The sequence below is a fragment of the Neomonachus schauinslandi genome, chromosome 1, assembly GCF_002201575.2.
Source record: "Neomonachus schauinslandi chromosome 1, ASM220157v2, whole genome shotgun sequence".
Lineage (NCBI taxonomy): Eukaryota > Metazoa > Chordata > Mammalia > Carnivora > Phocidae > Neomonachus > Neomonachus schauinslandi.
Window position 1 is genome coordinate 90274226 of NC_058403.1, and position 21383 is coordinate 90295608.

The window sequence follows — 21383 nt, forward strand, 5'->3', positions numbered from 1 at the left end:
GTCGAAAATGAGTCTCTTGCAGACAGCATATCGATGGGTCTTGTTTTTTAATCCAGTCTGATAGCCTGTGTCTTTTGATTGGGGCATTGAGCCCATTTACATTCAGGGTAACTATTGAAAGATAGGAATTTAGTGCCATTGTATTGCCTGTAAGGTGACTGTTACCGTATATTGTCTGTGTTCCTTTCTGGTCTATGTTGCTTTTGGGGTCTCTCTTTGCTTAGAGGACTCCTTTCAAGATTTCCTGTAGGGCTGGTTTTGTGTTTGCAAATTCCTTTAGTTTTTGTTTGTCCTGGAAGCTTTTTATCTCTCCTTCAATTTTCAATGACAGCCTAGCTGGATATAGTATTCTTGGCTGCATATTTTTCTCGTTTAGTGCTCTGAATATATCCTGCCAGTCCTTTCTGGCCTGCCAGGTCTCTGTGGATAGGTCTGTTGCCAATCTAATGTTTCTACCCTTGTAGGTTACATATCTCTTCTCCCGAGCTGCTTTCAGGATTTTCTCTTTGTCCATGAGACTCGTAAGTTTTACTATTAGATGTCGGGGTGTTGACCTATTTTTATTGATTTTGAGAGGGGTTCTCTGTGCTTCCTGGATTTTCATGCCTGTTTCCTTCCCCAAATTAGGGAAGTTCTCTGCTATAATTTGCTCCATTATACCTTCTGCCCCTCTCTCTCTTTCTTCTTCTTCTGGGATCCCAATTATTCTAATGTTGTTTCGTCTTATGGTATCGCTTATCTCTCGAATTCTGCCCTCGTGATCCAGTAGTTGTTTATCTCTCTTTTTCTCAGCTTCTTTATTTTCCATCATTTCATCTTCTATATTACTGATTCTCTCCTCTGCCTCATTTATTCTAGCAGTTAGCGCCCCCATTTTTGATTGCACCTCATTAATAGCCTTTTTGATTTCTACTTGGTTGGATTTTAGTTCTTTTACTTCTCCAGAAAGGGTTTCTCTAATAACTTCCATATTTTTTTTCAAGCCCAGCTAGTATCTTTAAAGTGATGATTCTGAACTCTAGATCTGACATCGTACTAATGTCCGTATTGAGTAGGTCCCTGGCAGTCGGTACTACCTCTTGTTCTTTTTGTTGAGGTGATTTTTTCCGTCTTGTCATTTTGTGCAGAGGAGAATAGATTAATGAGAGAACAAAATGCTAGCAGAGTAACAACGTCCCCAGAAAATATACTCTAAACAAATCAGAAAAAACCTGAAGCAGTGGGAAAAGAAAGGGAAAGAGAGAAAAAAGAAAAAGAAAAAAAAGAAAAAGATAAAGATAAAAACAAAAACAAACAAAACAAAACAACAACAAAAAAACCAGAATGTGATCAAATATGATCAGTGCCACACACTAGATTTGGGGTGTATTTTGGTCTGTTAGAAGAAAGTGCCTCCCAAAATTTTAAAGAAAGAAAAACTTATATATGTACAAAAATAAGGGTTGATATGATGAAGGGATGGAATATGACTGTAAAGATGGAAATTATAAAAAATTTTATAAAAGGAATTGATAAGAAGTTGTTTGAAAAAAGAAAGAAGAGGATTTAAAAAAAGAAAAAAAAAAAGGGAGAGGATGTGATCAGGCAGGGGAACAGAAAACACCATATACTAGAGATTTAGGGTATATTTTGATCTGTTAGAAGAAACTATCTCAAAATTTTAAAGAGAGAACAACATATATATAAGCCAAAAATATGGGTAACTACTATGAAGGGATAGAATATGACTCTAAAAATGAAAAATAAAAATGTTTTTTTTTTAAAAAAAAAAAAGGGATTGATAAGATGTTGGTTGAAAAAGGGAAAAAGAAAAATTCAAAAAGAATAAAAAAAGAAAAAAAGACAGTTAAGAAAAAATAAACTTTGAAAGACTACAGAATCATGGTAAAAAAGCCATGAATTCTATGTGCAGTAGTCCCCTAGAGCTGGAGTTCTGCGGTTCTCATTGATGGGTAAACTTGGTCTTGGCTGGCTGTTCTCGCTGATCTTCTGGGGAGGGGCCTGTTGCCGTGGTTTCCAAATGTCTTTGCTGGAGGCAGAATTGCCCCGCCCTTGCCCCCTCCCAGCTAAGTAATCTGCTGGGGTTTGCTCTCCGGGGCTTTTGTTCCCTGCGAGCTTTCCGTACAGCTTTGGAGGCGGAGAGTGAAAATGGCGGCCTCCCAATCTCCGCCCCGGGGGAGCCGAGAACTCGGGCCCCGCTTCTCAGTGAGCCCCCAGAGAAAAGCCGTCAGTCACTCCCGTCTCCCCGGTCTCCAGCCGCACTCCGTGCTCACCCGGCCTGTGACCGCGCTTTTCTATCTCTGGCACCCGACCCCGGGTGGAGTCTCCAAACCCAGCAGATCCCTGCGGTGCACTCACGCGCGGCTCCTCCCGGGGGAGGAAGGTGAGTCTCCCCGGATCTGCCGCTTGTTGGGTCCCTGCTGGAGGAGCAGTGGCCTGACTGTGCCGCGGATCACAGTTTATGGCAACCCCGAGCTGAGAGCCCGCGCCTGGGCTCCGCCTCTGCAGCCGGCTTCCCTGCTCCGATACCTGGGAGCTCTGCCACACTCAGGCACCCCCAGTCTTTCTGTGACCCGTGGGTCCTGAGACCACACTGTCCCGGAGGGTTCCACCCCCCGCTTAGCCACCAGAGTCTAATATTTTTATTTTAAATAAAAGCTCAAAAATTCCCAATAACCCTGGATAATTATAATTGCTTTTTAAATAAAATTAAAATATGTATGTGACACCTTTACAAAGAGTGCTATTATAGTATTTAACTCCAAATTATTTAGGACTTGCTCTCACTCAAACCTATTATAAGGACTCTCTTGAAATGGGTCTGTATATGGCTTATCATTATAGCATAAAATTATCATAAATATAGTAATGGTAATAGTTTTATTTTTCTTCTTTGAATGCAATCAGACAGTAATTTCTTCAGAATATTTCAGTTATGAGAAAAAAAAAAAAATGTGAGGAAAGAAAACTCTGCCGTAATATCCCATGATCTTATTCTCAATAAGAAATTAAATAATATCTCACTAATCTAGAAGCCGCCTATTTGTTAATCACTCCTTACCATAACAAACTCAAGAACCAGAAAACTAGCATGTAAGGTCTGATTAAACAAATAAATGTCACAAAATTTGTGCATTAGTTACAAGAGAGTTGTTAATACTTCTTTGCAAGCCTATTTGCTATGACATTCATATACATACATGTGAGAACACACACACACACACACACACACACACACACACCTGAAAGGACTTGGGGATCTGCTTAATCCCCAGGAAAGTGGAAAAAAGAAAGAATTGTGGGTGTGTTTAATTGAAAGATACGAAATTTGTTCATTCACTCACTAAACAACTATATAGTAGTTAACTGAGTTATGCAATGAGCTGAGCATTAAGAATAAAGTGGTGTCAGGGCGCCTGGGTGGCTCAGTCAGTTAAGCGTCTACCTTTGGCTCAGATCATGATCCCAGAGGCCTGGGATCAAGTCCTGCATCGGGCTCCCAGCTCGGTGGGAAATCTGCTTTCTCCTCCACCCCCAAGCCCCTGATGTACTCTCTCTATCTCTTTCTCTCTCTCAAATAAATAAATAAAATCTTAAAAAAAAAAGAGAGAGAATAAAGTGGTGAACAAAACAGACACTGCTATAAGATCAAGTAATTTAGTGGAGGAGACAGACATTAAGAAAAGTACACAAACTATAATACTGAAAGAGGGGGCAATAAGGGGCAGGTCAGTTGGAACGAATTAGGAAATAATTCCCTGATGAAGTGACTTTTGAACTGAAATTGGAAGACAGGCATAAACTAGATGAAGGGATAGTAAGAATTCCAGGGAAAAAGACCAAATTGCATGTAGGAAGGCTCTAAGGTTGGGGTTGGTGGGGCAGTGCTTAGTTCAAGTGTCTGAAAGAAGATCTATGTGGCTGGAGGGCAGAAATCATGGAGTGATATGGTCTTCGGCAGAGTAGGGACGGCAGGGGATCTAGTCCTGAAACATGCATGGGCTGGTAGGCTAAGATAGGGATTTGGGTTTATCCTAAGAACAATGGGACACTGAGAAGAAGACAGTAAGGAAGGAATGCAGAGAGTGTGCCCCTGAATCCAAAAGAAGAAGCTTTTTTCCAAAAAGAAGGGAGGTCAAGTAAAGTAAAAACTACAAATCACAATGGAGCTGCTATCATTAATTGATGTGAGAGCTCTTTTGGTGGAGAAAAGCAATATTGGAGTAGTGTGGCAGACAGCTTTCTGTTGCCTACCTAACAGTCGTTTTTCTCTTCTTTCTTGTTGATAGAGCCTGCCTCCCACCACTGAGGCTAAAAATCCTAGAGCCCCGCTTTACCAGCCTCCCTTGCAGCTAGACAATGTGTTCTAGCATGACCAGTGGAACCTGAGTGCCCTCTGCTGGTGGCTTCTTGAAAGGTTTTTCTTCCTTAATGAAATGTGAAACATTTCTTATGTCCTATGTGAGGACATACCCTTAGAAATGCTGTAGCTGCCTTGTACCCATGAGGGAAAAACCAAAAAGATCACAAAGCCTCGACATCCCTGAATTGTTGAATTAAACATGTAGTCTTACACAGAAAAGTAAATCTTCATTTTTAAGTCACTTTTAGATGGGCATTTTGTAACTTGCTACCGAAAGAATCACAGCTGAATTAAGTGGATTAAGAACAGCCTAGGTGAAAAAGAATGGGAAACAGAGTTTGGACAGCTCTTGAAAATGACTACAATACTGAGGGATGGGGAAGTTGTTGGATCGGGAGTTTGGGTAGAGATTTGTGGTTTCTGGTTTGGTTTGGTTTTTGTTTTTAAGAGAGGAAAGATTTGAATATACTTAAGTGATGATTGGAAGGATCCAATATAGAGCAGAAGATACATGATACAGAAAAAGAATTATCTTCAGGGTAAGCTTCCTGAGACTGAAAGCAGGAGGTGACATATCCAGCTCCATGGGACACAGGGTATCACTCCATCTTTCTTGAAACACTATATATATATATATATATATATATATATGTATATGTATGTATTTACATGTCATAAACACTCCTGGTTTCCTTCCTATCTTCCGACATTCCTTCTTTTCCTTCCTACTTCAGCTTCTTCTCACTCTTCTATGCTGTTTACACCTATCTTGGATCTCTCAACATTGAGGCAGATCCCAGGGCTCAAATCTTAATCCTCTTCTTTAACTATACTCTTCATAGCTTTAAATACCATTGACATGCTGATGACACTTAATGTGCATTTGAGGCCTTAATTTGCCACTGACAAATATGTCTACTTGCTTGCCTCATAGACACCTCAGAACTCTTGATTCTGCAATTACCACTATCACCCCCTCCAACGTCCCCCCCCCAACACACACATGCAAAACACATATATTTCTTCTACATTCAGGTTTTAACTCTTGGTAAATGCCAATCTCATACACCTAGCTGCTTAAACCAAAGACCTGGAACCATCCCCGATTCCTCTTTTTTCATCATTTCTAACTCCTCCCATATTCAGTCAACCAGAAAGCCTTATGGGCTTTACTTGGAAACATCCAGATTCAGTCCACTTCTCTCCCCACGACCTCCACTCTAGTCTAAGCCACCATCTCTCACCGAGTTTATGGTGACTACCTCCCTGCTTCTACACCTGCATGCCCACAATTCAATCTCCAGGTAGTATCCAAAGTTGTCTTTGATAAATACAGATCAGATCAAACCACTTTCTCATTGAAAATCCTTAGGATCGTCTCATAACATATAAAGTAAAATTCAAACTTCTTAGCATGACCTATAAAGACCCAGATGACCTGGTCCTGCCTATTTCTCCAGTGGCATCTCTCCCTCCATATCTCTTATTTATTTCATTCAAACCACACTCATCTCTCTGTTTTTGAGGACACAGCCTCTAAGAATACCAGCCACAAGAGTTATGTGGAAAACAATCTTCACAACAACATGCAGCAGACTTGCTTCAGGGCATTGATGTTCTCTCTTTCTGGCACTATCCCCCCTGATCTCTGAATGACCTGACTCAGGTCAAATATCTGAGGATATCTGACTGCCTACTGTTGCCCCTTCTCTTCCTTCCTCTGTGCCTTGGAAGGATGACCTCCACTGACTACCCCACCTAGACTCCCTTATTTCTTACTTCCTACTCCCTTACTCTGCTAGAGTGCCCTGATAATAAGCACTGCTGAAAGGCTGGAGAACAGGAAAAGAGAGGTCAGGGTATTACCCACACTCCCCCTCCCCAGGTTCTCCCCTGACAAGCCACTCTTTAGACCGTGGCCAAGTTTCCCCATGATCACAGCACATGTTGGGGGAGGGGGGGAATCCTCTTTACCATAGCTACCGCTCCTTCCCGCCAGGCTCTGGTAAATAACACCAGTATTTTCCTTTGTCCCTTCAGACTTAAAAGTAATAATTAATGGCTTTCCACGCTTGCCATTACCTGGGTGATTTGCCGTCTCCTGCTGGTTCTCTTAGCTAAGCCCATACCTCTGTAAATGGCCCCTTCCTTACACCCTCTTCAAATGAACCTTTTGAGTATGTTAAGTGATATTTGACAGATACAGTCATTGCGCATTTCCTATAATGCAGGCACTATCCTAAACACATTGCATATATTTAATCTTCACGTTAACCCCTTTGTAAAGGTCTTGTCAAAGTTCCAACTTTACAAATGAGGAAACCCAGAAACAGTTTAAGTAACTTGCTCAAGGTTATGTGGCTTATAAGTGGTAGAATCCAGATGTCGGTCTATGTTCTTAATTACCGTGTTTTTTGCATCCCAAAAGGTATCTTCCCTTTCCACCCTCGTAAATGCTGCCTTTTCCCATCCCAGTCACTGTGTTTCAAATCACCTGCTTTATTCTCTTCCAAGAACTTTTTTTTTTAATTACCATTTATATTTAACTTGTGTATGAGTTTACTGTCTGTCTCTACTATAGAATGATAGCTTCACTGAGACCAAGAAACCAGTTTGGCTTATTCATATCTGCACACAACCTCTAGAACAAAGTTTACCTACTGTAAGTATTCAACAAAGTACGACTTTCATTTTAATGCAGCAATAAGAAAATTTGAATTTGAATGCTGGCAAGAAAGTTGACCGAATTTCTATGTTTTCTTTTCTTCTCTCTGTAAAGCAGAAAGAGGAGTCCTCTGCTCATAGTAAGGGAGAGGTGAATAAATCAAATGTCTGCTGAAGGCAGAAAAGTTGAACTTCTCATTACACAGAGGGGGAGACCAGAGAAAGGCAGCAGAATTGCTAGATTGTGCTGAGGGCTCAGCTGTAGTTGGTCAGTGTGAATTTAAAGTGTCCCCAAACTTCCCTGTGTTTTTATTTCCTCCCACAGTGCTCAGCTGCCCTGGGGCAAGCATAAAGAAAATAAACCCTAGTGGAGTCAACCAAGAATGGGGAAGAAGAAGGCTGCTGATCTATAAAAGGCACAATGCAAAGGTTTAACCATATGAAGCCATTTAGTATGGAAGGAAACTGTCTAACATACCTCAGCAGGTTCTAAAAGCATTAGTGTATTAGTGCAAAGGGTAACAACTGAGCTCACCACATGGGGAGGGCAACAAGCTTAGAATTGGAGTCCGTTTAGCCAATTACTAGCTGTGTGATCATTGGCAAATGACCTAATCTCTCCTAGTCTCAGGTTTTGCTTCTATAATTTGAAACCTGTACGCCTTCCTTGAAGAGTGTTTTGGGCCTGGGAATTAAGCTTTAATTAACCTGGAATGTCATACATATGTAACAGATTATTCTACCACAACATCAGATAAAAGAAAAGGTACTGATTAACAAAAAACCATGACGATTCTTCATATCAAAAATGTAAAAATACATTTTTATGTATTTCCTTAGAGCTTGCATTTCTAAAGCAGCAGGATAAAACACCAAAAACAGGTTTTTATAATTTTAAAGAACTATAAAATGTAATATATATGTATATATATGAAAAATGAATTAATTATCTCAGTATGATCCTTCAGCCTGTCATTGTGAACATCTAGCCTTTGAAGGCAGGGAATATAAAGAATGAAATAATATAATAAGGGTATTTTCAAATTTGAACCTTTTTGATCATTATCCATTTTCATTAAGGCAACCAAATTGAAGAAAGTAAAAAAAGAACATATACTTTTTGGTCTTTAATTTTACTTTTGCAAAATGATACGAATCAGGGGCAGGCAGTTTTTAAAGTCCAAAATCTACATATCTGCACTTAAAGTAACAGTTGTAATATCCAGATCATAAATCAACTATGCAAAAGTTACCTTGTCAAGACTGGAAGAAAAGAATGGCAGAAGTAAAGGTGGAATAAATGTATACAGGCTTGCATGAAATTACATCAGTGGCTCATTTAATTCAAGCAGAAGCCTAAGCTTTATCTTCCATTTTATGGCTGTTAGAGCCTATCCATTCTGATGAGCAGCATTACCTGCTCTCCTGTTATACTGACAGGTAGCCACAGAAATCTATCAATCGTTTTATCTAGGCATACAACACCATATCAAATATGAAATGGATTCTATAATAACCTTAAAAAAGCAGATACTGAACTTTCTGGAAAGGTGTTTTACGTCAGAGTTTCATAAACATGACTGTAATTCTGAATTTCTACAATCTTCATATTGTAATGTTGCCAAGGCTTTTAAAAAGGTGCCTGTATGTGCTATACTTTCAAACTATATTTTTTGAAGATTTTTTCAAGTTAAAAATATATAGCGATATCACCAAAAATAAACCAGAACATAAATTATGAGCAAATAAATACCAGTGTCAATACAATCATATATAGCTTATTACCCAAGGAAGTATGTTCACTGGTCAGTTAAGTGAATTGTTATTTACAGAGTGACATGCTGTCAATGAATAAGTATGAGTAGGTATAAATGATCTATTTCAAAATTGCATTACTTGAAAGAATTTGATCCCTTCTAGTTCTTTATAGCATTATAATTTTCAATACTTAAGGGTTATGAGTTTAACTTGCATAATAGTCTTTCCACTGAGAAAATACAATGAAATTGTTCACTAGAAAAAATTCTAACCTAACGCTAATGTTTACACTTTTTTTCCTCCTAAAGGCAATGGAAATTCACAAATTGAGAAAAGTAAATACTGATGAAATTTGGAAATTAAATATCCAAAGTTCAAGTCTAAAAGTAAACTTAAAAAATCTGCTGTAAACCAGCAAATATATAGTAGTTCTAAATAGTCAACCACGTGATCTATACAGACTTGAAGCCAAAACTAATGGATATTGCAAATACAAATATATGTTGCTTACTCTTTTCTTCCTTCTCATTAAATGCTTTCCTAATTAGAAAACAATGTTCAGAAAAATCTCAAAGCAGTGGAAATCATGATAAAGTTGTGTAACACAGTAATGGGAGTAAAGCACATTTTCAAAAAATAATAATTTAGTCAGAAAAAGCTTCAATTTATCTTTTCATGAATACTATGTTATCAAAGGAAAAAGACTAAAATTTGGCATTCAATTTTAAATCTTTTGTTTCCACTTTAAAATATACAGCTAATTGCCTCCCCTAGAAAGATAAGTGATGCAAATGCTTTATTAAACACTGACTTCAAACCACTCTATCACTTCTTCTAAACTTGTTATATAGAGTTATAAAGTCATATTTTGTTAACACTGAAGGCTGCTGGCTTAATCAAAGATATATATGTGTGTGTGGGTGTGGGTGTCTTAGGGGTTCAACCAAGTCATACTATAATTAACCTGGCAGACTGTAAATTTTAAAAGATGTATAACTACTACTAGTAGCCAAGTTGCCAAGTTATTAGTATCCCTAGATTCGGGATCTCTTGGCTACACTGTCTCCCATAGTGCTTATCATGAAATCTTGTAGAACTTTAACAGAATGAATCAAGCACCTTTGAAAAAGAATGTAATTTTGGGGGCGCCTGGGTGGCTCCGTCATTAAGCGTCTGCCTTCGGCTCAGGTCATGATCGCAGGGTCCTGGGATCGAGCCCCGCATCGCGCTCCCTGCTCAGCCTGTTGCTCCTCCTGCTTGTGCGCTCTCTCTCTCTCTGACAAATGAATAAATAAAATCTTAAAAACAAAAATAATGTAATTTTTTAAGTTTCAATATAATCATGAAAATAATATTTTACAGTTGTTTTGAGTCTAATGTTAAGACTCATTAATTACTGGATATATACAAGAAAACTGAAATGAAACTGAACTACTCTGACAGACATCTGTACACAGTCATTTACGTGGTAACAAAGTACAGTTATAAAAATGAGTCTATAGGAGTCTATCCTTCCTTGGATTACACACTTTGAATGTCACACATTATTTTTAGTTGGATACAAGAAAAATGTAATCTACTTTATTAAAGGAGGGACTAAACCAAGTTAACACTAGAATGAAAATAATTAGAAAGAATTAGATGGGATAGGATTAGTATTTCGAAGGGAAAAATAACCATTCAACAAACATTAAATACAACTACGATAATTCAATACTCTTCATACACTCAAAATCCTTTCTAGTTCTTTATAGCATTACAATTTTCAATATTTAATGATTTTAAAAGCAAGAGTAAATGGACAATGTACTCAACACAAATCATTGCATGGGGGAAACCCGGTAACAGAATTAAGCTCCCAAATGTTGTTGGCATTTTTCCAACCTACAAGCACACATTCATTCCTCCAAATTTAAGTTAATTGCTGTTTACACATATTTTTACATAATTTGAATGCAAGTGTCATGATTTTGAAGTTAAAAGGGCTAAGATACACCTCGACTTTCTATAATAAAAATTTCTTGAGGTTTATTTCAGAATACTAAGATTAATGCAGAAGGCATCCAGGCTTTTACATCATGGCCTGGGAGTTTAATAGATTTAACATACACTTCACATACATTATTTTGCAGGTGCATGAAAAATACTTTTAACAGTATAAAATAAACCTCAGGTTCTCCAAATATGTGGAACCAGTACATTTTTCCTTGTGTTTACATCCTGGTACACATATTTCATGGGAATAGAAGCATAAAGCATTTACTCAAACTCAAGGTAATTCCTTTGTATAGTTTCCTTTGTACAGCTTCCTACATATTTCTTATTTAACTCCCATTCATCCCTTGGATTAAATTCCATAAGTTCATAACCATTTCTTAATACAATCTTAAAAGTCAACAGTGGACCTCAACAGGTTTGGAAATTCATTCTCCAGGCTTTAAACCAGTGTTTCCTAAACAGTTTTTCTTTAAGAGGAAACTAAAGAATGTGATGTGTACTATGGGGGGTGGGAGTAAACTTTGTTGCCTACACATTAAACAGACTTCGAGAAGTTCCTACCTTTCCAGGGCTTCTCAGAGCCTGCAATATGCTAATGTGTATTGCTAATATCCAAGAAGAGAATATAATATGCAACATTTCCCAAATATCTTTGACCAAGGAAACCTTAGAAAAATAAGTATAACTGAAAAACTGTTTCTACTGAATGTACATTGGGAAATGCTGGAAAAATTTTCCAGGTAAGTCTGTTTTTGAAGAATTTCAGAAAAGAGAATTCTAAAATGTTTACATAGAAACTATGGCTTTTACTTTTCTTACTGACATATATTACTCACTGTTTCCTCTTAATATTCAAGGAAGAAAAAGGAACATTTAGTGCTCATTAACTCCCTAAAGGCAAGTGTACCTTCATCTTTTCTTTCTACTGAATAATTCTAATTCCTTTAAGCTTTCTTCAGAGGTCCCATTTTCAAACTCTTTAGTCATTTTTAATGGTCCCTAAATAATTCAGTTTGTATATGACTTTCTTAAAGATGGTAACCCTAAACTTTGAAAATAAAACTATAAAAAGAAATAAATTTTTTTCTCAATGATTCCTAATAATTAAGAGATCTCAGGATCATGTTAATTTTATTTTTAAATAAGAATTTTATATTATCACTGCTCAAGAAAGACTGCATACTGGATCTGTGATCCCAGGACAAGTGGTATAGCCCAGAATCCGGGGAAACTTTTCTGAAGAAAGTTGGCAGATCTCTTATTTGGTTCTTTCCTTCATTTCATTGTGTTTTTTTTAAAAGGTTTTTTATTATTTTGTAATTTGATGGAAATCAGTAGTGTCAGAGAAAAGGTGAGGGGAAAATAACCAAATCAGCACCACAGAGTTGATAAGGAGGTAATTTAACCCATCATTCCTTACTAGAATCCCAATAAACAAGTCACTATCACAAATTGGAGCTGTAGGAGATAAAGATGTAATTTGTGATAATTTTTTATATAGTTTTAATAGGAAAGACAACATGTATAAGACTCAATTTTTTTCATTACCTTATTTAAACTCTACTCCTATCTTAACCAGGAAATTGGATTTCTGCTATAGAAACTTTACTGCACAAAACATTTATGAATCCAGGATATAAGATTTTCTCCATTGTCAAATAAATAGGGTTTGGGTTTGGAAATAGAGTCCAAAGGAAGAAAAAAATAAAACAACACCGTTAAAATGAAATTTATCTCAAAATAACCAAGTGATCAAAGGTGTATTCCTACTTGCTCAAGAGAAAAGTATATTCATATGCAGCTGCTGTAATCCTCGAACTAATGAATCCTTGAGGACTAGGCTCCTCTCTTTATATTAAGTCTGTGGTGTTAAAAACGAAGTCCAAAATACCAAACTTCATCGTCTGTGGGGACTAGATATTTGGGAGCTCAGTGTAAGGGCTGAAATAGAGAAGGAATCAAACTATTCAACTGGCAGTTGGTCGAAAATACAGAGTTGGCAGTTATATTGGCAGTGGTTGAATAGGGAAGGCTGAGTCAAGGAAGGCGAAGATGGCAAACCAAGCAGCAGCAAGATGGCGGCACAAGGGTGTGTGGTGGGTTGGAGGAAGGTGTGAAGGGTAAGGTTGGTGTTGAGCAAAGTAAAGGGCTTAGCAGAGGCCAAACCAAGACTGATAGTGGCAGGAACGCCATTGGAGGAGACAAAGATGGTAGCTCCTGAGTGACACTTGACATATTGTAGTCTGGGGGTAAGATTTAAAGGGCATCTAAAATGAGTAGCCAAACAAGAGGAAAGTAGGTCCAATAAGCCAAATAAAGAGTCTAGTCAGAGTAGGAAAAGCCAGCTATAGGCTGAGAACCAGCGAGCACAACTGGGATTAGAAGCAACGTCATATCCATCAAGGGTCCATAGTAAGAGGAGTGCTGGATAAAGTCCAACACATGTTTTATTGCAACTTCCACTGTCTTTTGCTTATGTTCCTGAAAAAGCATTATCTTCCCTCATCCCACCTTAAAAAGCTTCTGATCTGGGCGCCTAGGTAGCTCAGTCAGGTAAGCATCTGACTCCTGATTTGGGCTTAGGTGATGAATTCAGGGTCGTGAGATAGAGCCCCGCATCATGTTCCGCACTGGCATGGAGTCTGCTTAGGATTCTCTCTCTCCCTCTGTCCGTCCCCTCTCCCTCTCTTAAAAAAAAAAAAAAAAAAAAAAAAAAAGGCTTCTGATCAATGCAAGCGATGGGGTCCTCATAATAAGAGTGAAGGTGGGTGCCTGGGTGGCTCAGTCATTAAGCATCTGCCTTCGGCTCAGGTCATGATCTCAGGGTCCTGGGATTGAGCCCCACATCGGGCTCCCTGCTCCACGGGAAGCCTGCTTCTCCCTCTCCCACTCCCCCTGCTGGTGTTCCCTCTCTCACTGTGTCTCTCTCTGTCAAATAAATAAATAAAATCTTTAAAAAAAAAAAAAAAGAGTGAAGGTAAAAGAGTAGCTATTGCCACAGTAAGCACAGTGGCCTTGGGGGTAATAGGTCATGTCAGCAGCTGAGAAACTGGCTGCAGGAACTGAAAAAGCAGGAGCTGAGAAAAAAGTAAGTACTTTCTAGACAGATCACATCTTAAGGATCTTCTTTAGGTTTCCCACCTTATTTCTATATCCAAGAATGGAATTTGACAATCAAATGTGTTATATAGTATATCTTATTGGTATTACACGCTATGTCAGTCACACAGGAATCAGAATCCAAACCAAGGAATTTTAATAAAGGACCACTTATAGAAGAATGGACAGGGTGAAGGGAACCAAAAAGGAATGTTTCAACACCTGGAGAATAGCAACTGAAAGAAGTTGTTTCTTGCCCTAGTGCAAGAGGAATTAAAAAAACAAAACAAACAAACAAACAAACAAAAAAAACCTGTTACTGGAGTACAGGAGGCATGGACCCATGACCAGCTAAAGTGCCAGTCATGGGAGGATGCAGTCACTACTAGAAACCGTGGCACATGGTGGGAAGGAATGGTGGAAAAATAACCCAAACTCTCTCTCCTACTACCCCTCATTCCTGCTATTGACTTGCATGTGTTGGATTTAAACAGAAAGCTAGCTGTCATGGCAGCCTGGGTAAATGCTCATAGAAGTCAAGGTCAGCCTCTCAGGGCACAGAACAAGGTAGAGAAAGGCAAAATGTGGACTAGGTAGGGTGGGGTCACAAACAGATAACTAGTAGATACATTATAGGATTACAGGGACACAGAGTTAAACCATGCCTAGAAATGAATTCTCCTGGCCACAAATATAGAATGGCTCCCCATTTGTCTTCCCTATAGCATGAAATCCTTGAATTATGAGAGATAGGTCATGAGCGGTCGGAAATTCAGAGTTATTAAAATTTATTCCTGAACTCCTATATGTGCCATGCGTTATTTGCAAAGGAATGGGAGCAACTAACCATAGCAAAGAGTAAATGTGTAATGAATAGCAGTCTTTTGTTTGCTTCTAAATACTGTGAAATAATTTGAATATTGGGAAATATATCTAGATGTTTTCATTAGCATTTTGGATAATAACAATGAAAAATTGTTTTGCTTTTAATGTTGGTCATTTAAAATTGATTTTTTTCTCGGCAAATGCTCTATGATAATCATTTCTTTCTTTTTTTTTTTTAAGTAAGTTCTGGGTTCACTTAGGATTTGATAAGTGATTTAAAAAGGGAGTTTTAGGGGTGCCTGGGTGGCTCAGTCCGTTGAGTGTCTGGTTCTTAGTTTTGGTACAGGTCATGATCTCATGGATCGTGGGATCCAGCTCCTCAATGGCCTCCATGCTTGGTGGGAAGTCTGCTTGGGAGTCTCTCCTTCTGCCCCTCCCCCCCCTTACATGCATGTGCACGTGCGCTCTCTTTCTCTCTCTCTCTCTCTCTAAAATAAATAAATCTTTTAAAAATAATAAAAATAATAAAAATAAAAAGGGAGTTTTAGACATGCTGAAAAGTAAGAACAAAAAGCAAAGTAAGAACAATATTGCTAGTGATGGAGAGCATGTGTTGTTTGAGTTTGTCCTTATCTTTTAGTTTAGTAGTTTCTGGATAATAGTTACAAAGACCAATACCAGTTTGGTACTGGTCTGACTCCTCATAATATCTTTCCCTCATTTAAAATGTTAGCCTCCTTTCTTGACTGAATGCATGGCATAGACTACATTTTTCCCTAAAATGACTTTCTTTTATTGAACTGATGCTAAAATATCACAAAATAATGTTTCAGTGAACATGAGATTTTTATACATATCTATACTATTTTAAAAGAAGATCTAACTTTGTAACATAAAACACCATATTTTAAAGTGAAAATAACAGCTTAAAGGGCTAAAGAAATTTTTAAAAATAAAATCAACTTTTCTATGGCAGATGATGGGATAGGAGGAAGAATGTAAGAAATAGTGGCTTATACTCAAAACACAATTAAAGGATTATGCCAGTTTGTGAAAACCATACCATATATTATATGGAGAAAACTATTAAAATTATTTGACAAAAAAAAGAAAATCCATGGAAGAAAAGAGGTAAGTCATGACTATGGAGGGATAGTCAGGAAACAAAACTGTTTTCCGTGGGAGCCTTTGTTGTTACTTTCCTAACACTTCAGTGGTTGAAAGGAAAGCAAACTGTGAGAAGTTACTGCCAGTCCAGTGAGCCCTGGGGGATTTGTCACAAATTTGGAGCCTGAGTGGCCTCAAGCTTCACAGTTCTGCTCCTCAGAAGTGACAGAAAGCAAAGGGACCAACTGAGAAATTGGAGCATTAGTTATGCGGAATTGAACACCAACGTATTTTAAATTGTTGGGCAAACTTCAGGCCACCCTTTCAGTTTTGCATTAGATCAAATGACCAAATAATTTCCTCCAACATACGTGCTATACTTAGGAGGTTACAAGGAACAACCACTGTTTTGTAGCTATTCACAGGTAATTCTGAACTTACTCTTGACTGGAAGAAAGCTTCTTAAACCCTGAAAATTGGGTAAATAACTGAAAGCAGTTAGCTCTGAAACTCCTTTTAGACTACTTTATGTGGTGTCATTTTACTAAAAACCTAATAAAGGATAGGAACATTCAAGGAACTTAGCTCTTGGTCCAAGAGAAATGATGAACATCAACAGAGTCTTTGGAAGTAAATTATATAGATGCAGTTAGCTGTGACCACAGATGTTCTCTAGTCCTCACTAGAAAAAAAAGACTTCTGTTTGTCTCCAAGTGGAAGAAACGTGAACCAGCTGAAACATTGACTTACACGTTGTCTCACTCTAAATCAATGTTTCTTAAATGGAGCCCATGGATCTAGAACCACCTGGAGTGTTTGATTAACATGCAATTCCCAGCCCCCACACACAGATAATTCATATGCATGCTAAAATTTGAAAACCACTGCTACAAAGAGCTCAAGTATTATTTCACAAGAAAGCATATGAAGATTAGAATCTACTTTGCTTTTGATAACATTAGAAGATTTTTAGGAAACAAACGGAAACTTGAGGGAAGAACATATGGAGTAATTCAAGTAGGCCTAAAGTTGTCTAATATGAATCAACAATAATAAATCATTTTATTTTCATAATTTCCCATCATACCTGGTCTCACCATCTGGTTAAGGATTTTGGATTAGAGACAATTTTAGAATTCTTTGTAATTGTTTATTTTCTTCTTCTATAGTCTGGAAGGAAAAAAAATCTAAGCTTAAAGAACAATCAGCATGTTAGCTGATTCTTAAATATTTTTAAAAGGCCCTCATTCTTTTAAATTTCATCAATTTGTATATTTTAAAATAATATGTTAATCATAATATAAACCAGAAATATCTTAATACTAAACAATTAATTTTATGGACATTTTTATTTAAATAACTTTTTTCTACAAATAAAAATTACACAAACTAAACCAAGAGCCTCCCAAATGCTAAGAATCTTTATCAATTTCAGAAAACTTCCATTATGCATAAAGCGATATGGAAATTAATGTTACAGGAAAAGTTCAATTAAATACATATGAAGAAGGAGGCAAATGATCACAATTTAAAGATAAAATTGCAATTCCCAAATTGGAAATGATTAAATCTATATAGAAGAGCTCAATAACTTGGTTGGTTTATATACTATAAACACTCAACATATAAATAAAACTTTCCTATACACTAAAAATTAGATGAAAATAAACAATAAATGTTCACAATACAAACAAAAAAAATAAGATGGCTAAGAATCGGACAAGAAAACTAACAACAGAGTATAAATTTTACTGAAGGACATAAAAGATCTGACTCTCTTCCCACCCCCTTATTTTCATTATTAAACAAGTAATGAGGTAACGTAGAGTAAAGATAGAAACTCATAGGGCAGGGCATGGATCCAAGAGGGCCAAGAGCAAGGTGTCAGACCTTGGCAGGGTAAGGAGGAGTTTAACAGGGAGGCAACCCAGTGTGGGGAACCAGGAGATGAGCAAGGTGAGGAGGGCATCCACAGAGGGGCAAGCCCAGACATGGGCCGTTGGGGCCCAAACTGGATGAGGAGGGTGTTCATGCAGGGGAGAGCCTAGTGAGGACTGTCAGAGCCTAAGTCGCAGGAGGAGGGCATCTATTCAGAGGAAGGAGTAGTGGCAAGAGTGGGATACTGGTTTCATGCAGGAGAATTGATCAGATGAGTAAATATCTTAAAAATGCTGGAAGACATGTTCCTGATTAACAGATACGAGATTTACAAATATGGGGTGCCTAGGTCGCTCAGTCGGTTGGGCATCTGCCTTCAGTTTAGGTCATGATCCCCTGGGTCCTGAGATAGAGCCCCATGTCAGGTTCCTTGCTTGGCTGGAAGCCTGCTTCTCCCTCTCCCTCTGCCTGCTGTTTCCCAGATTGTGCTCGCTCGCTCTCTCTCTCTCTCTGTCAAATAAATAAATAAAATCTTTAAAAAAAAAAAGAAAAATTTACAAATATGAAAAGGGAGAAAACAAAAATGAATTCTGTGCTGTTTGATCAGAATTTGAAGTGTTAATGTAAACTCATTGCTTTAAATAGATAGGTAGAAAGATATAGAAATACTGATGTAAATTTGTGTAAATATGTATTCCCCAGCTCTGTCCATTGAGAAGCCCAGACGGAGTGACACTCCAGTAGTAACACCTAGCACCCAGATCCTGACTTTTAAATATTATTTTCCTCTAAAAGGAAACAGTCATTCCTTCAGTATGGTAATTACTTTTTAAATACAACACCAAAGACACAATCTATGAAAGAAAAAGATTCATAAACTGGACTTCATTAAAATTAAAAACTTCTGCTCTGCAGAACATTCACACTGTCAAGAGAATCAGACGACAAGCTATAGACTGGGAGAAAATATTTGCAAAAGACATCTGATAAAGGACTGTTATCCAAAATACACAAAAAACTCTTAAAAGTCAACAAAAAGAAAACAAACAACCAGGTTAAAAAATGGGTCAAAGACCTTAATAGACACCTCACCAAAGAAGATATACACATGGCAAATAAGTACTGGAAAAGATGTTCCACATCATAGATCAGCAGAGAAATACAAATTAAATGCAAATTAAAATGAGATACTACTACATACCTATTAGAATGGCCAAAGTCAGAACACTGACAACACCAAATGCTGTTGAGGATGTGGAGCAACAAGAACTCTCATTTTTGGCTGGTGGGAATGCAAAATACAGCTACTTTGGAAGACAGTTTGTCAATTCCTTACAAAACTAACCATACTCCTACCATACAATCCAGCAACTATGCTCTGTGGTATGGATCCAAAGAAATTAAAAACTTAGATCTACGCAAAAACCTGCACACAAATGTTTATAGCAGACTTGTTCATTCTTGCCAAAACCTGGAAGCAACCAAGATGCCCTTCAGTAGGAGAATGGATAAATAAACTGTGCTATATTCAGACAATGGAATAATAATCAGCACTAAAAAGAAATAAGCTATCAAAACATGGAAAAAATGTAAAATGCATACTACTAAGTGAAAAAGGACAATCTGAAAATTCTACATATTGTATGATTTCAACTATATGACTTTATTGAAAAAGCAAAACTATGGAGACAGTAAAAAAATCAACAGTTGTCAGAATTTAGGGGGGAGGGAGCAATGAATAGGCAAAGCACAAAGGATTTTTAAACCAGTAAAACTATTCTGTATGAAAGGGGCACCTGGGTGGCTCAGTTGGTTAAGCGACTGCCTTCGGCTCAGGTCATGATCCTGGAGTCCCCGGATCGAGTCCCCGGATCGAGTCCCGCATCGGGCTCCCTGCTCAGCAGGGAGTCTGCTTCTCCCTCTCCCGCTCCCCCCCCCTTGTGCTCTCTCTCTCTCTCACTCTCTCTCTCTCAAATAAATAAATAAAATCTATAAAAAAAAAACTATTCTGTATGAAACTACAATAGCGAATATACATCATTACACATTTGTTAAAACCCATAGAATGTACAACACCCAGAATTAATCTTAATGTAAACTATGGATTTGGGGGGAAAATGATTTGTCAACATAAGTTCACTGATTTTAAAAAATGTACCATTCTGGTGGAGGATGTTAATAATGTGGGACGTTGGGTAGCCTGGGTGGCTCAGTCAGTTAAGCATGTGACTCTTGATTTCGGCTCAGGTCATGATCTCAGGTTTGTGAGATCCAGCCTTGTGTCTAACTCCATGTTGGGTGTGGAGCCTGCTTAAGATTCCTTCTCCCTCTATCCCTCCCCCACTCTAAAATTTAAAAAGAAAAATGTGGGAGGTTATACACATGTGGGGCAAGGTTACGTGGGAAATCTCCGTACCTTCCACTCAACTTTGCACTAAAACTACTCTAAAAATCAGTCTATTTTATATCAAAAAATTCATGCAAAAAGAATTATTTACCAAAATGGAAAAAAAAAAACCTTACAGAATTGATTTAATCAGATTTGTCACCAAATATGCTGTGCAAATAAAAACATTTGTATATATATGAAATATTTTGTATATTACAGGTATCCCCCACTTTTCAAAAGTTCATGTTATGGCAATTTGCTGTTACGAAACACCTACATTAGTACCTGTGTTCATTCCTCAAAAGGAATCTGAAGAGGACTTTTGCTTTTATGAAAAATGAAAGTGAAAATAATACTGAGTGTTGTTTTGCAGTGAGCCATTATAGAGACAGCAGGTACGGCAGCAGCGAGAGGGGCTCCACCAAACCTCCCTCCCTAGGAACTACACCCAGCATCAAGCCACGGTGAACTATGTGAGAATCTGAGTGTTATTTCTCAATTTATTTTGTGTATTCATTAGCAAGATGTATCCTAAGGAATCAGAAAAGCCTGTAAGAGGTTATTTTGGGGATCTGGGAACACTCAAAAATTTTTCCACTCAATTAATGGTACTGCTCCTTCACTTTATGCCTTTTCAGCTTACAAAAGTTTTCAAAGGAATGTTCTACTTTTGGATAGCAGGGGAAACCTGTACATATATTTGCTAGATTTGGTAAGAAAGCTAGCAGGACTAAAACCAGATATTAGCTTCCTACTTGCCCCAAACTGATCTTTCCTTAAAGAAACAAAATGAAGTATAAATAACCAAAATAATAATAATAATAATAATAATAAATAAATAATAAAGGAACAAAAAGAAACAGCGTTCCTTAGAGAAATGCTTGGTTCCAGGACTGGAGAGGTGGAAGTACAAAATCTACCTGGAACATTTACTGTGCCAGAAAGCAAGGAATTGCTCCAAGCATGATAGGGACATGTCAAAGGATCTCAAGACCCACCCTAAAGTGCTCCCACTAGTAAAATACAGGAAAATCTGAATGTGAAAAGAAAAAAAATGAGAGTAACATAACCCATTAAATACAATTGAATATCATGAGTACATCCTGATAAAAAATATAGTTAATTAATTAAAAGTTAGCTGGGAATGGAATATGTACACAGTGTTAAGGTTCTCCTTCAAAATAATTATTAATTATGAAGGGGAAAAGGAAAAGCTTTACAGGGAAGAAGACTGGCAAACATCACCTTACTCAAGCAGCACCTGTGAAGATGCAATGGGAAAAGTGTAGCATCACCTCTATG